General features: G+C 39.0%; 1 protein-coding gene across 2 annotated transcripts in view; it reads left to right on the forward strand.

Annotated features, from left to right (window-relative positions):
* Nucleotides 1-19,573, forward strand: part of RUNX2 (RUNX family transcription factor 2) — a 223,222-nt gene that overhangs the window by 50,042 nt on the left and 153,607 nt on the right. The gene's annotated exons all lie outside the window — the stretch shown is intronic.

Below are 19,573 nucleotides of genomic sequence, written 5' to 3' on the forward strand. Positions count from 1 at the left end.
GATTGCGCGTTTAGAATAGTGAATGAAAACGCTCCCGCCAGGGCCGCAGTGCGGGCGTGTGGACGTGGAACCCGTTCTGGGACGGCGAGACCAGCCCTTCCGCCGCTCCCGCGCGCCGTCACTCCCTGCCTTGACCTCGCACAGAATCTTTGCCATTAATCTGCAATTAATATTTTTCCCCAAATCATGTTACTAGACGCAGGCGTTTAACTACCATGTATTGTTATAGAAAACTTACTCTACTTGAAGGCTTTTTTTTTTTTTTTTTTTAAAGACCATTCTGTGTTTAGGTTTTGGCCTATCCCTAATTTTAAAATCTTGCTTCCCTGGTATTGAACTGTATATCCTGTCCTTCCACATTTGATCGATACAGATGTAGTTCTTGAAATAATACAGTAGTTGTAAGGCAATGATTTCAGTCTTTTATTCTTTATATAATATGAAGTCTTATTTATAGTTTAACATTCTTATTGGCTGCTTAAAGAAGAAAACCGATTATCCATACTCACCTTCACGCCTGTGACGTCAAATATATGAAATAACTTACAGGGATTCAAGTATTAACCTTCACCAAGTCTTTTTAAGCATCACTGCTTCAGTTATTTTCTTGCCTATAGATACTGTATGTGAGTTCTGAAATAATCCCTCCTGTTTGCTTAAATTGTTTAAAATAGCAACTTATTTGGTTATTTCCTCTGCAGATTGTAGTTGAATCTGCTAATGTTGTGTTTGATTCTCTTTAATCTCCCCAATGCTTCAATATTTGCCAAATACCTAAAATTCCAAAAGAATAAATATATTTAGAATGTGAGAGTTCAGCATAATGTGTAAATCAGGGCTCAATTCATTGCTGGCCAAAGTGTGCAGTATAAGGAAAAGTAACAGAGAGTGAGTATCGTAGTAACTGCTTACATAGGAAGACTGGTTGAAAAGCTCTTTTGAGTACATTACCAAGAAATTAGTTAACAGAAGATTAAGAGAAAAATTAATGTTCACATCTAAAGAAACCACTTCAAATAGACCATTTCAGTTAAAATTATGTCCAATAAATGTTGTCATAGAAGTTCCTGCACTGGAGTTTCACCTGCATCAGATGAGTGCCTGTTTGACCCAGTTTATCAGAATAGAATCCAGATCATCTTACTCTAGAATACTGGTGTCCAGTCTGCATATAATCACACACAACAGAAGTTAATGAGAGTGAGACATGGAGAAGGGAAACTGAGTTAAGGCATTGATACAGGAAGTTTAAAAATTCACTCTTAGGAAACTGAATTGTGCTGTTGGGGGAGATCTGAGTGTTAAAGTCATACAAGTTATCCAGGTTCCTACCTCCTGGAATTTGTTTTTGTTTTTTTTTTAGAAAGAAAAAAATAATAAGAAAAAGAAAGAAGAGGAAGAAAGAGAAAGAGGAAGAGGGAGAGAGGATGGGGGTATTGCTTTGTTGCCTGGGCTAGAATGCAGTCTAAATATGGGTATGCCTATAATTGTCCTTAATAAAGGAGACATAAAAGAAAATGAGGGAAGAGAATAACAAATAAGGAGCCAACCAACATTTCGTTTAAACTTCTAAGTTGATATGATGTGGTACTGATAAGAGGGTATATTTTGTGTATTTAAAGTGGAGAGTTCTATAAATGTTAATTACGTTCACTTGTTCCAGATCTGAGTTCAAGTCCTGGATATCGTTGTTAATTTTCTGTCTCATTGATCTGTCTAATATTAATGTTGAAGTCTCCCACTATTATTGTGTGGGAGTCTGAGTCTCTTTATTAGTCTTGTATGTCTGGGTATTCCTGTATTGGGCACGTATATATTTAGGATCTTTAGCTCTTCTTGTTGTTGCATTGATCCTTTTATCATTATATAACGTCCTTCTTTGCTTCTTTTGATCTTTGTTGCTTTAATGACTATTTTATCAGAGGCAAAAATTGTAACTTCTGCTTTTTATTTATTTATTTTAGCTCTCTGTTTGGTTGGTAAATCTTTCTCCATCCCTTGTTTTGAGTCTTTGTGTATCCTTGAATGTGAGATGGGTCTGGATGCAGCATACTGATGGGTTTTAGTTTTTTATCCAAATTGCCTGTCTGTCTTTGGATTGGGGGATTTAGTCAATTTAAATTTAGAATTAATAATGATATATGTGAATTTAATACTGCCATTTAATATTAGCTGGCTATTTTGCCCATTAGTTGATATAAATTCTTCATTATATTGATGCTCTTTACTTGTCGGTATTTTTTAGAAAGGCTGATACTGTTTGTTCCTTTCTATGTGTAGTGGTACTTTCAGAAGCTCTTGTAAAGCAGGCCTGGTGGTGATGAAATCTCTGAGTGCTTGCTTGTTCACAAAAAAACTTTATTTTTCCTTCACTTATGAAGCTTAGCTTGGCTGGATGTGAAATTCTTGGTTGAAAGTTCTTTTCTTTAAGGATGTTGAATATTGGTCCCCACTCTCTTCTGGCTTGTAGGGTTTCTGCTGAGAGATCTGCTGTAAGTCTGATAGGCTTCCCTTTGTGGGTAACCTGACCTTTCTCTCTGGCTGCCCTTAGTATTTTCTCCTTCATTTCAACCCTGGTGAATCTGACGATTATGTGCCTTGGAGTTGTTGTTCTTGAGGAATATCTTTGTGGTGTTCTCTGTATTACCTGGAGTTGAATATTATCCTGCCTTACTAGGTTGAGAAAATTTTCCTGAATAATGTCCTGAAGCATATTTTCCAGCTTGGATTCATTCTTTTCGTCACGTTCAGGTACACCTATCAAACGTAGATTAGGTCTTTTCACATCGTTCCATATTTCTTGGAGACTTTGCTCGTTCCTTTTTATCCTTTTTTCTCTAATCTTGTCTTCTCGTTTTATTTCATTGAGTTGGCCTTCGACCTCTGATATCCTTTCTTCGGCTTGATCAATTCAGCTGTTAAAACTTGTGCATACTTCACGTAGTTCTCGTATTGTGTTTTTCAGCCCCATCAATTCACTTATTTTCCTCTCTAAATTGTGTATTCTTGTTAACATTTCATCAAACCTTTTTTCAGAGTTCTTAGTTTCTTTGGATTGGGTTAGAACAAGTTCTTTTAATTCACAGAAGTTTCTTATTATCCACATTTTGAAGCCTGCTTCTGTAATTGGAACACACTTGTTCTCCATCAAGCCTTGTTCTGTTGCTGATGAGGAACTGTGATCCCTTGCTGAGGGAGAGGCGTTCTCATCTTGGGTATTCTCAGCCTTTTTTGGCTGTTTTCTTCCCTTTGTTGTAGATTTATCCATCTGTGGTCTTTATAATTACCGTCTTTGTAGTTGGGTTTCTGAGTGGACGTCCAACTTAATGATTCTCAGCGCCAAAATCTGAGCAACCCACTGCACCGACTAAATCAGCAGCGTTAAGATTGATGGTGCTTTTCTGACTCTGCACCAAGAATCGACGCTCTGAGGCGCCGGCAAAACCGCCTCGCCGGTCACAAGAGTTGCGCTGGCGACCCGTGGGGCTCCTCCGCTGGGAATCTCCTGGTGCGTGAGTAACAAGAATTCATGTGAAGGTGTGGCGTCCTCTCGTTCTTTGCGCTTTCACTGGGAGCTACAATCCCGAGCTGCTAGTGATCAGCCATCTTGGATCTCTCCCCTGGAATTTGTTAAAATCCATTTTTGAAAATCTGATTTAGCCATAATTTTGCTCACAGTTTAAGACCATTGCTATATACAAAGGATCAAAAATATTTTCCATTAGATTAATATCAAATATCCTAAATTATTGATGCTACCAGGGTATCGTAATTACAACAAAGCTAGAATAGTGAAGATTTGCTGAAGTTAAGGCTTTGATGATTACCACCTCTCAGAAAAACAAGTGATTTTCAAGGCATGTGGGGAAAATGCATCAGGAGACCAAGTGAATTTGTCACTCCAGAAAAATGGCTCCATCACATAGACAAAACTGTTAAAGGAAAATGAAGCATTGTTAGTGTAGACTTTTACATTCCTTAGGCATGTAACATTCATGTAGACTCACTAGTGCAGAGAGAAAGTACATATATCTAAGGAAAAGTGCTCATAGGCATCTTAAAATGATTACGTAGTAAAGCCCACGTTCTCAAAACAATAGCAGAAGCCAATACGGAACCATCTCTCTGATTCCACGGAAGTGGTTTCTTCCCAGGTGGATGCCACAGTGACAGTTCAGATGGCCTGCAAATTGTCGTTTGAGACTCATACTCGTTAGGATCTTGTGGGGACTTTTATTTTCTGTTTACCAATTATTTCATCCTTTGCTATATTTGCCTTCTATTTTTAATGCTTAAATTGTCATCATGGAAATAAACTGGGTAGATTGCATATTGTTTAGAACTGTATGTTGCAATTGTTGCTGTATTTAATTTTCTGACGTTGGGAACGGTTTTCCAATCGCATTCTCAAAGGTATCTTGTTTTATGTTTAGAGCAAGTTGTTCTGACCAAAAAGATTCCTCAGCCCAGTGGTACCTGAGCAAGTAACTTAACATCATTGGACCTCAGTTTTTGTATCTATAGAATGAGATGATGGAACCCAATGAACTAAAACCTTACAGCCCTAAAATTCTATGTTCCTTCAACATGGGAATAGCCAAAGGATGGATCCTAAAGTTGTGCAGAATAATTTCAGCATTTGTGCTACCAAAAAATCACAGAAGTATTCAGGACTTTTTTTTTTTTTTTTTGAGACAGGGTCTCTCTCTGTCTCTCTGTTGCCCAGGCTGGAGTGCAGTCATGCAATCATAGCTCACTGTAGCCTCAACCTTCTGGGCTTAAGCAATCCTTCCACCTTAGCCTCCCCAGTAGCTGGGACTACAGGCAAGTGCCACTACATTCAGCTAATTTTTTAATTTTGTGTCTAGATAGGGGTCTCCCTATGTTGCCCAGGCTGGTCTCAAACTCCTAAGCTCAAGAGATCCTCCTGCCTCAGCCTCCCAAAATGCTGGGATTATAGGAGTGAGCCAGCATGCCCTGCCTGATGTTACACATTTCGAAAGAAAAACCAACATGAAATGATATATGAAATCTGCAGATGCACTGGTGGAATGGGGGTGTCACAAAATTATTAATGTGTAATCAAATTGGCTCCCCCCACCTTCCAGTTGCCCCATATGTTCCAAACTAGGAAAAGCAGTACAATGATTAGAAAAGACATGTTAAAAAATTACAGTACTAGGTAGCTTGTAGAATTATAGTTATGATCATTCTCTTAGTGACCTCTCCTTGTAGATTTCACAGTCCGGGGTCTTTTAAAATTAGTGCTTGGTTGCTGAAAAACTGATTATGTTTTTGAGAGTCAGAATAGTAAGGGAACCATGGAGTGCCAGAGTTTCAAAGAGACTTTGAGCTCTTCAGGCACATGAAAACTTAGTTGTTCCAATTCCCATGAAATCCAATATGTAATACTCTTACATTGGAAGCAAACAACTTTTACATTTCAACAGATTCTTGTGGGCCTACCATGTACCTGACACTATTCTCAAAGTTGCAGATATAGCAGTGAACAAAACAGACAAAAACCTATGCCATCATCAATCTCACATTCTAGTAGAACTTAGACAATAAAAATAAATACCTAAATTATATAGTATGTTAGAAGACCATGAGTGTTATCAGAAAAATTGATATGGGAAGGGCCGTGGAATGAGACCAAGCACAGGAGGAATGGGAAGATGTAATTTTTATTTTTATTTTATTTTATTTTTTTTGAGACGGAGTTTTGCTCTTGTTACCCAGGCTGAAGTGCAATGGCGCGATCTCGGCTCACCGCAACCTCCGCCTCCTGGGTTCAGGCAATTCTCCTGCCTCAGCCTCCTGAGTAGCTGGGATTACATGCACGCACCACCATGCCCAGCTAATTTTTTGTATTTTTAGTAGAGACGGGGTTTCACCATGTTGACCAGGATTGTCTCGATCTCTTGACCTTGTGATCCACCCGCCTCGGCCTCCCAAGAAGATGTAATTTTTAAATTGGGCAGTTGTAGCAAGCCTCCCTGAGAAAGTAGTATTTGAATAATGACTTGAAAGTGAAGGAGATACCTGCACATATCTGAAGAAAGAGCATTCCAGACAATGACAATAACTTGTGCACACCCTAGGGTGGGGACAGCTCTGGTAAGTTGAAGCAACTGCCAGGAGGTCACTTGTAGCTAAAGAAGAGTAACCCAGAAAGAAAATCATGTGTTATGAGGTCAGAGAAACACTAAGCCAGAGGGTGAAAGGCCTAGTGTGCCTGAGACTGGGAGACTATTGGCAGAAGATTGACATAGTAAGATTTAGGCTTTAAATTGGTTTCCCCTGGCTGCCAGGTTGAAAATAGTCTGTAGAGTGACAGGTCCTATTGCAGTAACCCAGGCAAAAGATGACAGTAGCTTGGTCTAGGGTTGTTACAGTAAGGCCTTAAGACATGGTTGGGTTCAAGATACATTTTGCAAACCGATATGGTTTGTTGACACATTGGATTTAGGGTTCTGAAGGAAACAAGGATGAACAACTGTTTGTTCTGAGCAACTGGAAAAATGGATCTGCCTGCATTAGCTGAGATGGGGAAGATTGAGGTTGGAGTATGCTGGGTAGGTACAAGAGATCAGGAATGCAGCTGGGGAATAAATACATAATTAAGCATGATGGTTGTGTTATCTTTAATGTTTTGCCATCAAAAAATAAGTTCTGGGCCTGTCACGGTGGTTCACGCCTATAATTCCAGCACTTTGGGAGGCCAAGGCAGGTGGATCACTTCAGTCCAGTTTGAGACCATCCTGGCCAACATGGCAAAACCTTGCCTCTACAAAAAAATTAGCCAGGTGGGGTGGCACACGCCTGTAATCCCAGCTACCAGCTACTTGGGAGGCTGAGGCAGGAAAATTGCTTGAACCCGGGAGGCAGAGGTTGCAGTGAGCCAAGATGGTGCCGCTACACTCCAGCCTAGACGACAGAGTGAGACCCTGTCTCAATAAATAAATAAATACGTTCTTATAGAAATGAAAAGTTTAAATTTGTAACATTTTATAATTAAATTAATTTTCAATCCTGCTCATGTCATAAAGTTCCATTTAGACCTATCTAATACATGTCAAGGAATACCTTTAAGAAAATTTGAGAAAAGCTAAACATCCCCTTGTTTAAAAAAAAGAAAAGAAAAAAATTTTTTTGATCTATCAATACTTGAAAGTAGAGAATAAAGTTCAGATGAATATATAGAAACATCCAGTTCTCCAGAGTGTTTGGAGGTTGAAGTTACAGTGAGTTATGATCGTGCCACTGTAGTCCAGCCTGGGAGATACAGTGACACCTCACTGCTTTAAAAAAAAAAAAGACACCCTAATATCTAATACTTGAGGTAAGATTTTGTGTTTAATAGTCCCATGTCTAACACATTAAAAATATAAACATTATAAAATTACTCAATAACTAATTATAATAAAAACTAGAAAATTGGCCAGGCACAGTGGCTCATGCCTGTAATCCCAGTACTTTGGGAGGCTGAGGTAGGAGGATCACCTGAGGCTAGCAGTTCAAGACCAGCCTGGCCAGCACGATGAAACACTGTCTCTAGAAAAAATACAAAAATTAGCTGGGCATGGTGATGTATACCTGTAGTCCCAGCTACTCAGGAGGTTGAGATGTGAGAATGACTTGAACACAGGAGGCAGAGGTTGCAGTGAGCTGAGATAGTGCCACTGCATTCAGCCTGGGTGATGGAGTGAAACTCTATCTAAAATAAAAAAAAAAACAACCCCCCCCCCCCAAAAAAAAACCCAACCCTCACCTGCTGGAAAACAGTAATAACTACAAATTATTAAATATTTTTAATGTGTCAGGAACTTCCCACTTAAATCCTGATATCAACCTCCCTACATTAGGTATTCCTATCCTTATTTTACAGTAGAGGACATTTATTTTCAGTTGAATACTTGCCCAGCATTATGGCTAATCAGTGGCACCAAACCCTTATTTTTTACACTATACCTGACTGAGTTAAAGAAGTGGTTTTAAATATATTCTGGAAAGAGGAAAATACAGCTTATGTTGCATCGGTAAAAAGCTAAAAATAAAAACAAAGTAACTTAGTGAAATCTGTTAGTACAGTTCCCTGATTACTATTTAACAAATGATCTGAGCATTACTTAGTCAAAATAGGTTTATTGCATCCACCTTCAGAATGTGAAGTAGGAATAGCAGGTTGTGTTAACCACACTGTAGTTTATTTCATATGGCACCAAATAACTTTTGGCCCTGTTTCCATGTGTAATAGAAGAAGAAGGCAGTTATTTGATAATTCACTGAAATAGATTCAGTTTCAATAAAAACACTTTGGAGAACTGGATGTTTCTATATATTCATCTGAACTTTATTCTCTACTTTCAAGTATTGATAGATCAAAAAAATTTTTTTCTTTTCTTTTTTTTAAACAAGGGGATGTTTAGCTTTTCTCAAATTTTCTTAAAGGTATTCCTTGACATGTATTAGATAGGTCTAAATGGAACTTTATGACATGAGCAGGATTGAAAATTAATTTAATTATAAAATGTTACAAATTTAAACTTTTCATTTCTATAAGAACGTATTTATTTATTTATTGAGACAGGGTCAACCACCACCATATTTAGTTAATTTTTAAAAAATGTTTATGGAGATGGGGTCTGACTATGGTGCCAAAGCTGATCTCAAACTCCTGGCCTCACATCATCTTCCCACCTCAGCCTCCGAAAGTGCTGAGACTACTATGCCTAGCCTATTTTTTTCTTAATTCAGTAAAATTATGTAAATGTGACAATCATTCTTTTAACAAACATCTACTGAAGACATAATAAGTATACTACTAGTCATTGTTAGACCTTGGGAATATATGATGAATAATAGTCTCTGCCCTCATAAATACTTCTTACTGGTGAATTTAGGAGAGGCAATGGTATATAAACAAGGAAGAGCAAAGGTATTGTGATAATATGTAACCTAGGTGTCGGCTGAGATCTCCTTGACTTTTAAGCTCTCTGTTAGGATTGGTTTGACCCTCCATTCTACCTCATTTGCAAACCCAGTGCCCAACACAAGATTTCTTCATATTTCTGGAGAGCTAATGTTCTCTCTGAACCCTCTGACTCTCAACTTCCACTTATAATAAACTAGTGAAGTTCATGGATGAGCTGCCATCTGTCCTTATTCCACAAACATCCACTGAGATGTGGAACTTAGCCCTGTTTCCAGGTTTCACCCGAAAGCATTTCCACACAGTTCTGTGTGGGCACAGATTTACTAAGGTTTTGAAATGATGAAAAGGAGTTGACATTACAGAAACAGGATTTAGAAGCACTGTACATTTCTATTCTTAAAAGCGGGCCAGGTGTGATGTCTCACACCTGTAATACCAGCACTTTGGGAGGCCAAGGTGGGTGGATCCCTTGAGGTCAGGAGTTCAAGACCAGCCTGGTCAACATGGCGAAGCGCCATCTCTACTGAAAATACAAAAATCAGCCAGGTGTGGTGGCACATACCTGTAATCCCAGCTACTCAGTAGGCTAAGGCGGAAGAGTCACTTGAACCTGGGAGGCAGAGGTTACAGTGAGCTGAGACTGTGCCACTGCACTCCAGTCTTGGTGAAAAAACACTCCTGCCACAGTATTGTGCTTCGCCACAATGCCCCTTTTCTTCTTTCTACTCAGTCCTCTGCTCTTCCTCGCCCACAAATTCTTGTTTTTAATATTAAGTAGTTTTGTTATTTTCTTTTCTTAGATTCCAGCAGGCTCTAGTCTTTGAGGGCTTACTGGCCAGCCTTCAAAACTATCTAATATAAATTATCTTACTTCCATATGTATAGATTGTAGCAGAGACACAATTAGAGAGTACTCATTGGAGTCCACTAAGTGTTGACTGGAGCAGAAAAAGATATCAAGGAAGACAACTTCTCTGAATCTCAGTTGCCTCATCTGTAAAACTTCAAAGTTTTGTGATGAGGATTACGTGGAAATGTATGTGAAGTGCCTTGCACATGGACAAGCTCTTAATAAATGTTTTTTGTTGTTGTTATTCTTGTCATTACTATAGTGAGGATGACTCATCACTCAGTCTTGAGAAGTAATTGATGGTTGAACAGAATGAGGAAGGGTCATTGGGGCAGAGGGAGCTGTATTAGCAACGTCAGAGTATGTTGGAGGAAACTATGAGTTGTTCAGCATGACGGATTCATAGGGTATGAGAAGGAAAGCTAGAAATTTGACAGGGACCAGATCAAGTCTTGGGTATTATGTTTGGGCTTTATTTAATAAAAGATGGAGAGCCTTGGAAAGAATTTTTTTTTTAATGCAATGACGTGGTAAAATTTGCCTTTTAGTTGACAGTAATGTGTAAGAAAAGTTGGGTGGGTGAAAAATTGGAAGGAGCTAACAGTTCACGAAAGGTGATATGGGCTAGGGTTAAGTCAATGGAGTAGGAAACAATAGAAGATGACAGGAGAAATGCTAAAGAAGTAGAATTTTATGACTTGGTTACTGGTAAGACATGAGGGTAGAAGTAAGGCAAAGAAGGAACTGAAGTATGATTCCAAGGTTTCTTGACTTACAGAGTGGGTGGTAGTACCATTTATCAAGACAACAGATACCAAAGTTACTGTTTCGGACATATGTTTGAGGTGACTGTACAAAATCTCAGTGGCTATGACAAGTAGCAAACTGGAATATTTGGGCAGAATGGTGGGGATAGATGCTACAACAAAGTCTGTAGTTCAAGAGCGTGGATAGACATTTAGGTTTAGGAACGAGACACACACAGCACTCATCATTCCACACACACAACGCACATGCGACACTCAGCCCTATTCCTAGATTTGGCCTAGAAACATTCTCACAAGGATCCGTATGGGCACAAAGGAAGCCAAAGAAGAAAATGAATGCCAGAGAGAATGCATAAAGGAATCGTAAGTGAGTCAAACATCGAATCCTAAATACCCACATTCAATGCTTCTAGTTCCCAGGTCTAAATGTCCACATGCTCTCCTAATCTCCAGACTGTATTCTAACTTCTATCCACATCATTCTGTCTGAATATTCCAGTTGTGCTACTGGTTATAGCCACTGGGATTTTTACGCAGTTACCTTAAACACATTCAACAGGAGGAGGAGAGGAAGAGTCCATGAGGAACACTGAGAAGGTGGTTAGTGGTGTCACAGAAACCAGGATAGCAGTTTCAAAGAGGCAAATTAATGATGCTACAATGAAAATCAGGATTAATTGGACTTAACCAGTTGAAAGTAGCCTTTGGCAAACAGCTTAGACAGAGTGGTAGGAATGGAAGCTTTGTTACAGTGATTTGGAAAGGGAAGCGTAGATAAGGAAGTGGAGAACCAAGTTCCTTATTCTTCCTGAAAACTTGGCCTGTGAAACAGAAAGAGTAGCTGCAGAAATATTCAGGGCCAGCTGGGCACAGTGGCTCACATCTGTAATCCCAGCACTTTGGGAGGCTGAGGCAGGTGGATCACAAGGTCAGGAGTTTGAGACCCAGTCTGACCATCATGGTGAAACCCCGTCTCTATTAAAAATATAAAAATTCTCTGGGCATGGTGGTGAGTGCCTGTAATCCCAGCTACTTGAGAGGCTGAGGCAGGAGAAATTGCTTGAACCCGAGAGGCAGAGGTTTCAGTGAGCTGAGATCATGCTTTTGCACTCCTGCCTGGGTGATCAAGTAAGACCCTGTCTCAGAAAAAAAGAAAGAAATATTCTGGGCCATGAGAGAGATTTTCAAGATCAAAAGACTTGAGCTTGTTCACAGGCTTTTGAGAAAAAGCTGGTAAAGAGGGAAGGTTTGAACACTTGCAATAGAAGAAAGCTAATGACAAAATCACTACGATGCAAAGACAGAATGAGACCCTGGAAAAGACAGGAAGGCTTTTGATCAAGAGCCCAGAAAGTGGGATGAGCCTTAAATTAGAAAAGGGGTAAACTGGAAAAAGGAAATAAGAGCTTGAAGCAGACCATACCTGATGATCCCAGTTTTTCAAATAATGTATGAAAGCAACTATTTTGTCAAAAAAGTGAGGACGACAGGGTAAATCTTGTATGAGGTGATAGAGTTTTGTTGCAACACTGTGCAGAATGGGAGATAACCGGAGGCTTGTTAAATTGCAGCTAGCCCAGAGCATAGAGCAGTGGCTCTAAAAGTCGACTTGCAGCATCTGCTTCTCATTAGAAATGAACATTTGGGTCCCACCCCAAACCTGCAGAATCAGAAACTCTGAGGGGTGGAGCTCAGCAATCTGCTTTAACAAGTTGTCCAGGTGATTTCGAAGTAAGTTAATGTTTGAGAACCACTTGGCTAGAGCATCTAGAGAATCTGTCTCCTCCAACTAGCAAGCAATGATAAAACACAAACTGTGCTACTCAACCACATTCTAGTCATTTTTGGTAATATTTTTCATATTACAAATATATTTATTTGAAACAATATTGTTAAGGACTTTTAAAACTCTACTGGTTTCTCTCTAGAAATGAGTGTAATACAAGATTTAAAAATCTAAAAGTGATTTCTTTCCTCCCAGTTTTACAAAGCAAACACTGTTTGAAAAAATCTTGCTTCTCTACTCTCTTTGTACATTTATAATAGAGAAATAATAAAATTGTTGTTCACTGCATCAGAAGTATTCAGTGATTCACCCTATACAGCAGTTCTCAAACTATGCTCCCACACTGGTGTCATCCCATTCTAACCCAATAATGGCAGTCATTTCCCCATTCATAGGGAAGGAGTTTATGAACTGAATTTCTCAATTTTAAATTATTCTCCAACAAATGTTCCTTAAACATTTGGCTTCTACTACTTGTCTTGCAGCAAGTGCTAATTGATGATGAAGTAAGTGAACAAATCGTAAATGAATATTAATGAAACTTGAAGTTAGCCAATCATATTTAATTCAGTAGTTTCTCTTTAACAGAACACGTTTATGACTGTGATTTTTATATTGCATACCAATAATAAAGTCATTTTTACTATTATTGTCCCAATAATGTTGCCATTGTTCAAATATTTGGAACCTATCTTGGAACTACTTGTATGATCTGGGAGATATTATTTTGAAAATCCTAAACAATGAAACTGCCAACAGAATCCTGGTCTAGAAAGATCATAAGGATTTATTTTTCAGCTAAATATGTATGTAGGTGATCAAGGTGATTTAACCAGGTATGTCTTGCTTAAAGAAATATGGCATATGCTTGGTATGGTGGCTCCCACCTGTAATCCCAGCACTTTGGGAGGCCGAGGCAGGCAGATCACGAGGTCAGAAGTTTGAGACCAGCCTGACCAACATGGTGAAATCCCATCTCTACTAAAAATACAAAAATTAGCTGGATGTGGTGGCACATGCCTATAATCCCAGCTACTCGGGAAGCTGAGGCAAGAACTTGAACCCAGGAGACGGAGGTTGCAGTGAGCCAAGATCATGCCACAGAGCAAGACATCGTCTCAAGAAAAAAAAAAAAGAAAGAAAAATAGCATAATATGTGGAAATCCATATTTGCAAACCATAAATGGACATACAGATGACAGTGAGACATTCTTCAATTACTTAAGACTAAGCTCTGAAAGTTAATTTGTGTAATAAGTAAATAATGGATCACAGTAGAGACACAGATCCAAGACAGCAAGCCTTAATTATAACTGGACTAAAATATTATATAAGTAAGAAAAGAGGTTAGTTAGGAAGCATAGAAAGAGCAGAATTAGAACATATTGGCAGGCTGCACATAAAGGCTCATGCCTGTAATCTGGCACTTTGGGAGGCTGAGGTAGGCAGATAACTTGAGGTCAGGAGTTAGAGACCAGCCTGGCCAACATGGTAAGACCATCTCTCTCCTAAAAATACAAAAATTAGGTATGGTGATGCACACCTGTAATCTCAGCTACTTTGCAGGTTGACGCAGGAGAATTGCTTGAACCTGGGAGGTGGAGGTTGCATTGAGCTGAAATTGTACCACTTCCTTCTTGCCTGGGCCACAGAGTAAGACTCTGTCTAAAAAAAAAAAAAAAAAAAAAAAAAAAAATTATTTTACATTCCAATACTGTGGTAGTAAATGAGGAAAAGATAAATAGGTCAGGCTTAGTATTATCTACAAATTCAAATTATAGATAACTCTCCTTATGCTGGTTCTGTTGTGACCAAGCAATCTTCAGATTCTTTGGCTTCCATGAATAGTATTTGGCTTCTTAAAAATGTGTTAATAATTAATGTCCATGATAATGATAATGTCAATAACTCAGCCTTTTGTTTTCTCTGCTGAGTCTCTTATAAGTAGAGTCTGCTCTGGAACAGCAAGATGTTGTCTGGTGAGGGTCAAGGGGTCAAACCCCAAACCCGAACTCCACTCTAAGAGGTTCAGGCAGTCCTGCTTGGCAGCACCCCAACCTGGAAACCTGCCTTTCTTCTGAGCAACTGCAGGAAACAGATAAATTATCATGTGCTTATTCACCTCATAAAAGGATCATTTGCTTTATGAACACGTTTTAAAACACTGGGAACTTAAAGAAGATGAGAAACTGAAAAGTGACTTTTGAGTTTTTAGACATTCTTTAATATTGACATAACTAGTCTTGATGGTCTGGTGGGGGTATAAATATGAATGTATTGAACAGAACACTTGTTTGAGAAGATGAGCAGTTAAAAGAAGGAAGGGAACAAGATGGAAGTTGAAAGCGTAGTTGGGTAACTGAAAAGAGTTGTGGTTGTTATTTTCCTCCGTGAGAAAGAAACTAGGTCAAAGAAAAAGAGAGAGAGAGAGAGAGAGAGAGAGAGAGAGAGAGAGAACCAATGGAAATAGAGATATGAATATCATAGGAGAAAAGTGGGATAACTGGGAATCCAGGCTCCGTAAAAAGATTGGTTTTGTGGGGTGAGGGAAATTATTTCCTTTGGGGAAAACTCCTTCAAAATTACTCTGAAATATAGTACTTCTTTTAAGTACATAACTTTATTATTATAGAACGGCTTTAGACTCTCTTCTCTCTGATCACGTGCCTCACAAATTTTATTTACAAAATATGAATGAAGTGCCTCTCACAATTAAAAGAGGAAGAAAGATGTGATCCCTGTCCTAAAGGAGCTTGCAGCCTAATAGGAAAAAATGGACTTCTAAACAAATCATTGTATGTCTTCTATATGTACAAGATACTATGTGATATGGTATCTTGTACATATCAAGATGTAGATGTTTATCCACTCCAAATCTCATTTTGAAATGTGATTCCCAATGTTGGAGGTGGGGCCTGGTTGGAGGTGGCTAGATCATGGGGGCTTAGCACCATCCCCTTGGTAAAAGTGACCTCTTGCTGTTAGTTCACGTGAGATTCTGTTGTTTAAAAGAGTCTGAGACCTCCTCCTTCCTCTCTTGCTCCCACTCTTACCCTGTGACATGCCTGCGCCTGCTTCACTCTTCATCGTGATTATAAGCTTCCTGGGCAGATACTGGTACCATGATTACTTGTACAGCCTGAAAAACCACGAACCAATTAAACCTTTTTTCTTTATAAATTACCCAGCTGCAAGTATTTCTTTACAGCAATGCTAAAATGGCCTAACGCATTGTATTTGTCACACTGCTGTAAAGAACTGCCTGAGATTGGGCAGTTTATAAAGGAAAGAGGTTTCATTGACTCAGTTCAGCATGGCTGGGGAGGTTTCAGGAAACTTACAGTCATGGTAGGAAGCAAAGGGGAAGCAAGGCAACTTCTTCACAAGGTGGCAGGAAGGAGAAGTGCCAAGCAAAGGGGTGAGAGAACTCACTCATTATCACGAGAACAGCATGGGGGACAGCACCCATGATTCAATTACTTCTGCTTGGTCTCTCACTTGACACATGGGGATTATGGAGATTATGGGGATACAATTCAAGATGAGATTTGAGTGAGGACACAAAGCCTAACAGTATTACACACTATGGAAGCATGTAAGAGATTAGTTTTGCTTTTTAAATATTCAAATAATACTTCAAAACTATTTAATCCATTTCATTGGTGGCTCATTTTTTTACCAGTTTCCAGTCCTCATCTGCAGGCTCTCATATATATAGTCAGGCCTTTATACTTGTTTCCAACCAGTTAAACAAACGCACATTTTCTTTGCTTGTACAGTATAATAAAACCAGGGGCTCTGGGGAACTCAGAATTACATAATACATAATCCCTGCCTTCAAGAAATTTTTACTCCAATTGCGGTGTAAAAGCTAATAGAACATTTCATTTCTTACTATTTATATTTAAATATAGGCTGTGCATAATGGCTCATGCCTGCAATCCCAGCACTTTGAGAGGCCAAGGCAGGAGGATTGCTTGAGGCTGGGAGTTTGAGACCAGCCTGGGTGACATTTTGTGAGACTCTGTCTCTACAAAAAAAAAATTTAATTACTAGTCAGGTGTGATGGCATCCACCTATATTCCTAGCTACTTGGGAAGCTGAGGCAGGAGGAATCCATGATCCCAGGTTACAGTAAGCTATGATCACACCAATGTACTCCAGCCTGAACAACAGAGTGAGATTTTGTCCCTAATGAAATAAATAAAAATAAATATACTTTTACTTCTTAAAGGGAAAACTAATTAGGCTGTATAATCCCCATAATAATTCTGCCACATTTCCCAGCCAGCAAAGACTTTAGGTAGGGAGGGTCAGAAGAAAAAGAAGGGATGCCAATAAATTGTAATGTTAATTTCTAGGTGTAGAAATTGAAATTATCAGACTAGAAATCTAAAATAACTATAATCTTGGATATTCTGTTCAGATTTTTTTCTTTCTACTGGCATGTCTTCAGGCTCACAGATTCTTTGTCCATGTCACATCTTTTGATGAGCCCATCAAAGGCATTCTTTGTTTCTTTTACAGTGTTTTTGACTCCTAGTATTTCTTTTCGATTGTTTCCTAGGGTTTCTGTCTGTTTACCCCTTTTGCTCTCACATGGCATTCTTTTTTTGTTTCTTAATTAGAGCCCTTAGCATATTAATTATAGTTATTTTAGATTTCTAGTCTGATAATTTCAAAATCTCTGCTATATCTGAGTCTGGTTCTGATGCTTACTTTGTCTGTTCAGACTGTATTTTTTGCTGCTTAGTATTTGTTGCAATTTTTTGTTGAAAGTCAGGTATGGTGTATTGGGTAAAAGGAACTGAGGTAGATGCGCCTTCAATGTGTAGTTTTATGTTTTTCTGGCTAGGAATTAGGCTGTGTTTATTGTTTGCTGTAGCTGCGGTGTCCGTTTCTAAAATACACTATTAGTAAGTTCTTGCATTGCTGTAAAGGAAGATTTATAAAACAACAACAACCAAAGGTTTAATTGGCTCACGGTTCTGCAGGCTATACAGGAAGGGCAGTGCCAGCATCTCCTTCTGGTGAGGGCCTCGGGAAGCTTACAACCATGGCAGAGGGTGAACAGGGGAACCAGTGCATAACCTGGCAGCAGCACGAGTAAGGCTGGGGTTGGGTGGGGGGGGTGCCACATTCTTAAACAACCAGATCTCGCAAGAACTCAGAGAACTTACTCATTGCCATAAGGAAAGCACCAAACCATTCATGAGGGATCTGCCCCCGTGACCCAAACACCACCCACCAGGCCCCGCCTCCAACATTGAGGATTATATTTCAACATGAAATTTGGAGGAGACAGACATCTCCACATCAAATGTCCTCGAGGGTCCTCGTTTTAGCCTCTCCTATTGTCTTGGGGTTTCCCTAGAGACTCATTTTTAAGTAGGGTCTGAAACTTACAGATATTTTAGCTATGATCCTCGGTGAGTATAAAGGACCCTGATGGATGTGAAGGTATACAGGAGCAGAGGAAGTGTTCCATCATTGTATTACTAGCTTTCAGTCTTTTAGTGAGCCTGGCTGTCTGGTCTGTGAACTTCACAAGTGCTTCTCATCTTCTCCTGCTCCCGACTCGGGACTGGGATTAAGTATTTCTCTTCCTCCATGTGGAATGCTGGAGGAGGCTGGAGTTGGGTTGTTCTTTCCCCCCAGTCAGCTAAACCCTGGTAAAACAGTTTGCCTTAAGGGCAGGCCTTTGTTAAGCAGAACAAAGTGCTCTGAGCATATTTCAAATGATGACTTTCCCCTCTTTCCACAGGAAGCTTGAGAGCATTTTTCTCTGATCTTTTTCCTGAGAACCTAGTGGGACTAGGTTTTACCTCCTGGAGGTAAAACGCAGGAATGAGTATGGGGGAGGGGGCGGGCAAGATCAGGGCCCCAGGAATTTTACTGTTGTTGTTTTTGATATCTCAAGTTAGTCTTCAAGCTTAGTCTCCAGCAATTAATGAATTATCTTGTAAGTGTCCCTACTAGGTTCCAGCCACACCTCTGTTCCTCATAAACTGTGATTGTTTATATTCAGTCTGTTTCTCCAGTGTTTGGGGCAGTGGCTTGTCCTGTGATTTCCACTCTCTGATGGATGTAAGAAGAATGGTTGGTTTTCAGTTTACTCAGCTTTTTTTCTTGGGAGAATGGAAGTGACAACTTTCAAACTCTTTACATGTCACATTGGAAACTGGAAGTCCACTGCAGTCTCATACATAGAAATAATTTATGACTATCTATCAGCTGAAGTCACACTGGTACTCAGTAGTAGAATGACATACTGTTTTATGTTCAAATCTGGTTTTTAAACCTCCTAGGTGTTAGGTTATTTTAGTTGAATTACTTAGCCTATGTGAGCTCATATATCCTCATCTATAAAATGAGAGTAATACAAATTCTTCCTCAAACGTAAGATGAGAGATTAAAATAAGCACATATAACAAAACATTTAGGGGAAAATGTGTGACAAAAATTTAGTGAAAAAAGAGCAATTTCTATGGTTCTTTACCTTACATTATAACCTATAAAATTAAGCATTTCAAATGAGTCATATACTATTTAACCCAATACTTTATTATTATTATTTTTTTTTTGGAGACCGGGTCTTGCTCTCTTGCCCAGGCTGGAGTGAAGGGTGCCATCTTGGCTCACTGCAACCTCTGCCTCCTGGACAAGCAATCCTGTCTCACTCAGCCTCCCAAATAGTTGGGATTACAGGCATGCACCACCACACCCAGCTGATTTTTCTTTTGTTTTTAGTAGAGATGAGGTTTCACCATGTTGGCCAGGCAGGTCTCAAATTCCTGGCCTCACGTGATCCACCCACTTTGGCCTCCCAAAGTGCTGGGATTATAGGCATGAGCTACTGTACCACCCGAACCCAAAACATTTTCAACTCACTATATTAATTACTAAAAGATTATTTGCTTTATGAAAAGATTTCTTAATTGGGTAATTGCTTTAAAATAAAGACAGAATTTAAAGATATGTCTTTATATATATATATATATATATATATATATATATATATATATCTGAAAAGATATCACCTAGTGACAAGCAATTATAAAGCTTTAGTATAGAAAACTCTCCTGATAGATACCATAATATACATCTGTAAAAATAAGCATTTTATAAATGGGAATAGATTCCATACTAATCCTCAGATATTACATAAAATCTGAGAATTTTAATCATATAATAATATTTTAGAATAAAAATCATTGGAGTATAATTACATA

This window comes from Saimiri boliviensis, chromosome 4, assembly GCF_048565385.1.
Source record: "Saimiri boliviensis isolate mSaiBol1 chromosome 4, mSaiBol1.pri, whole genome shotgun sequence".
NCBI lineage: Eukaryota > Metazoa > Chordata > Mammalia > Primates > Cebidae > Saimiri > Saimiri boliviensis.